Genomic DNA, 4942 nt, shown 5'->3' on the forward strand with positions numbered 1-4942 from the left:
TTTCTCTTCTTTTGATAGAATTTCACTATTTTCCCAGTCCAGTCTTATAGTCCTGGGCTCAGTGGATGCTCCTGATCCTGCTTCCCTACACGGTGGGACAGTATGGTATACACCATTAGGCCTATTTCCCCACTATCCTTAAAAAGTAATTGTGACAGTCTTGTTATGCGGTGCAGGCTGGCTTTGTACTCACAGAAATCCTGGATTCAGATTCAGCCTCATGGGAACTAGAATTTGAGGCACCAAACCCAGCCTTGTGAGGTTCTAAGTATGATGGAGGAGATAGGTTCCCACCAGATACAGAATGTGGCGGTGGATTGATTGAGGATTTTTAGCCTCTAGAACTGTAAGAAATAAATGACTATTTCTAGTGATCTACACATACAATTGGTGATTCTTTTTTGTTTTTTACTGTCCTAAAGAAACCCCAGTAAATATATTTAAGATTTTTTTTTTCTTTTATGACAGTTTTTCCTTAGAGTTTTGGTATAAATAGCACCTTTGTAACTTTCCTTGCAATTTTTTTTCCACAAGGGAATATGGCAGAATTCACAGCTACTGGAAAAATCAGCAAACATCTGCTATTAATCAATCACAAATTTGGTGCTAATCTTTGGGCAGAGTGGTGAATATAACATTCACTATGTCACATAAACCTTTCGCTGTCATTGTGTCTGCATCCTGGTTTGCATTCTGGAGTTGGAGGTAGATTGTAGAGTATAATCCATCTCCAGAACATAGGAAGTAAGGATAAGCTTAGACCATTCCCAACTTTCCTATTTAAAAAATTTTTAAGATCCGCCTTGATTTGTTTCCTGTATACTACCAGCTCATTGCTTTTGTGCTATGGTGCTCTCTTCTTTGCAAGATATTCTTTATCTCTGAGTGACTACCTTGAAGATAATGACATATGCTATCTTAAATTTTGTTAATCAATCATTTTGTTATGAAATTTTGTTGTATTTTGTCCAAAAAAAATGTGTCGAGTGTCTTTAGGAAAACACTTACCATTCTGCTACCCAGTGTATAGCAGCAGTGAGACATGCCTAAATCCTCTCCTGCTGGAGGGAGCACTTGTGAACTACCCACTGCTGATAACTGCACACGCCCACAGTGCTGCAGCAACGCTCCTCAGTGCCGTGTGCATTTCCCTGAAAGCAATTCGAAATGTTGCCAATCATTCAAAAGGGTTACAGTTTGGAGTTCTCATTATCTATCCTTCAGGAAAGATCTATCTATCTATCTATCTATCTATCTATCTATCTATCTATCTATCTATCTATGAATAAAAGATAGTAAAGTAATGGAAATGATACAGAATTTCACAAAACAAAATGATAGGAATTCAACAGTGATTGTTATGTTGCTGTATTCAAATTAGTTGTTCAGATTACAAGATATAAGCAGGCAAAATTGGTCAGAATAATAGAAACAGCTGAGAAAGGAGAAAAAAAAAGAAAGCAGGAAAGATCCTTAGCAGCACGCCCACGTGTGCTCGTGCATTGCTCCATAACACATAGAGGAGTGATGACGCGCACATAAATAGCATGAGTCTCTTCAGCTGTACTTCCTGTTTGGCATTCACAGAATCACTTGGAGATGAAAAGCTAAGAACATGGGACCCTGACTAAGAAACTAGAATTCATTGTGGATCAGTTTCCAAAGAAACTCATTAAAATGAATTTTATTAATTGTGTTGAGATTATTATTTAGCTGCCTCTATGCTCAGTAACTGCTATCCATATTTCCATGTGCCAAGGAATGAATGCAAGAGGCAAGGTCAAGAGCTAGATGCATTCTTTTGTTTACTGAGCTTTGTCTATGCAATGCACTGCCTTCTTTCACTGGACTTCCTCTAGGCCAGTATTTAAAAACATAGAAAATCTTTTTCCTCAGTTATAAGAAAATTCACATTCTTCTTGACAAAGATTCTTGGTGTTTTTCTCTTCAGCTTCTCCCAGAATCTTGGTTCTGTACCTCTAATTTTTGTGTTCAAAGAAATATCTGTCATTTTGCACAGCTGTAATGATATGTCTATTAAAGCATGAACCATCAGAGAGGCTGTGGAGGTGTTTTTATTTTCATTTTAGAGAAAAAGAAAGAAAGCTAAGAATGATTAAGGTTATGTTATTTCTTGAATATCAGTGTTAGAAGAACATTTAATAGGCTAATGGGACTTTAGATTTTAAAAAGAAAATCATTTTGTAACTTTCTGAGAAGGCCAGATCTTTCTAATGCATCAGAAATCAAAGATTGAAATTACCTATTCCCAAATAATATGTTATCCTCAAAATACCAGCCTTTTATGTATGAAGATGATCTCCTTTCAAAAGGTATAATGATTATCCATCAACCCCTCTCTTTCCTGAGAAAGAGTAATAATTTGATGCTTATGTTGCTGCCGCCTAACTCACATGTTCAGCTTTTAATGGAATGCTTTGATTTTCTCAAATAAATTTCATTATAGAGCAGATAAAGGGGACAATGCCTTTCACCGAAGTACAGCAAACCGATTAGCATTTTGTCTATTGGGAATATATACATATATATATATTTTTTTTCCTCTTTCTCTTTTTCTTTTAGTAGCTCCTATTAGTGCTACAATGTGCCTTGAATATGTGAATATATATATATATATATATATATGAATATATATGTGAATATATGTGCCCAGAATAACCCTAAGTGGGTGTGTTTAGAATGACAGATGAATAGATTCCAGAGAGGTAAAATGAGCTAAGAACAATGAGTGCTAAAGTTCTATCATTATCATAAAAATGCTTTGTGTTACTAATAATTAAATACTAATGACTATTATTAAACACCTATTTTATTCTATGGTTTCTTCCTCTTAAAAATATATTGTAGCCTAAGATTAAAAATGTTAAATGAGGTAAATGAATTACAGAGAGAGAATTATTTCTTGGTTTTGTTTTTTTTTTTTTCCACATGTGGGACTGTACGTCTAAGACTGAAAGACAGGAGTACAGAACAAGAAAGAGCACAGCTGCGCATGGTGACTGTTTCTTGCCTGAAGACTACTTACAAGAAAGAGCTAGCTGACTACCTTCTGTAGTACGTCAGAACGTGTTCCTCTTGGGTGGGTTCTGACACTGTCTGGTTGAACAGAGAACATGTGTTATCTGTAAGGCTGCATTTCATCCTCCAAGCACTTGGCCCAGGCTTAAGTATCTCATTTGCTTTTGACTGAGTTCTAATGAAAATGCCTTCCTCAGGCTATTTTGTGATCTTCACTGTTGTTCAGGACATGAGTATGGTACTTCAATTCTGCTCTCATTTGGGGAACAGAATGCTTTTTGGATTTTGGGAGAATATTTACAATTTGTATACAGCGGTATGTTTCCCTCAACATGATCATCAGAAGTTCAAATTACCATCACTTCATACATGCCCAAATTTATTTCTGGGTAAAATTTCTTGTCTAAGTTTTACTTGGAGCTGCTACTGGGTTCATGTAGTTGATTCGTATGTAATGTACATCTCAGTAAGGTTTCACTAAGTCTCCTTAAGTTTAAAAAGAGGCACAGTAGCTTACACTTTTTTAATATTTAAACACTATTTTAACGATTTATTGCTTCAAAACCAAGAATCCTACTATTTTGCTGCACAGAAATGTGAACTTTCTTTATGTCAAATTTTCTGTGAGTCAGAAATCCCAGAGTCCGGCCTGATGACTCAGCGAACTGAAGCGCCTGCTGGGGCTCAACCCCAGTGTGCCATGCTGGCCCCGCCCCCAGGGAGCGCTGGGATGGTGATTGACACCAGGCGTGGTGGCTCACGCCTGTAATCTCAGCGCTTTGGGAGGCTGAAAACAGGAGAATCACTTGGAGTCCAATCTATGTAATGATACCCTGTAGACCCCGTAGACCCTGTTCTAAATACATTTAAAAAAAAAAAAAGAAAAGAAAAAGAAAAAGAAAGAAATCCCAGAGTAGCGTTTCCAGTGATCCCTCTTCATTTTTTTTTTTTTTTTCATAATTTTACCACCACTTTGTGGAGTGGGCTGCTGTTATCAGATTGGGTGTGGGAGATTTATTTGCAAGGTGGCATGCTTAGATGTGAGTTGGAAGTAGAGTGTTCTGCTTTTAGCGAAAATGGAGTGCAGTTCAAAAGGCAAATGATGTAGCATCAGTCTTATTTGTGAAACCTTAAATAAGTTACTTTATATGCCATCTACTTACAGGGATTCTCAGAATAATTCCATGAAGTATACAATATTAGTATAAAATCACTTAATGTAGCATGTAGGAAAGGAAACATTTTATTGTAAATGAAGTTAATACATTCAATCAATCATATAAATGCAAATTACGTTTATTGAGAAACAGAATGTACATATTTAAATCAATAGCATTTTAAGTTCTAGCAAATTCTAAAGACTTTCTTTAAAATGTTGAGTCAGAGTAAACAACAAAAAATAGCATTTCAATTATCCAACTCTGTTTATTGCCTTGTTTTGTAATTTTTGAATAAAGAGTGAAGCAGCAGCAAGTGTTGTGAGTCTCAGATTAAACTCAGTGACACATTGTAAGAAAATCACACCCATCAAATTCTTAGTGTTGGGGGGCCTGCCTGTTAGCTCAGTTGTTTAAGCACCTGCTTATGCAAATGCAGTCAGGTACAGGATACCAAAGTTTGATCTCCAGCTCCACGTGCCTTACAAGACCCGCCCTTCAGGCAGCCTGAGCCAGCCAAAACAACAACAACAACAACAACAACAACGACAAAATTCTTAGTATAGGCCTTTCATCCAAAGCTAGATTCATGCAGTGACTTAATTACATTCTCAATAGCAAAAACTGAATTAAGGAATGAATCTGGAGCTGCCGGCCCCCAAGCCCTTGAATGAATGCATGGTTGAAAGATGAAATAAAGAGAAGCAATATAATATGTCCGGGTCCAGAAAAGCTAGAGCTCTTGT

This window comes from Octodon degus, unplaced genomic scaffold (assembly GCF_000260255.1).
Source record: "Octodon degus isolate 3935 unplaced genomic scaffold, OctDeg1.0 scaffold00161, whole genome shotgun sequence".
NCBI lineage: Eukaryota > Metazoa > Chordata > Mammalia > Rodentia > Octodontidae > Octodon > Octodon degus.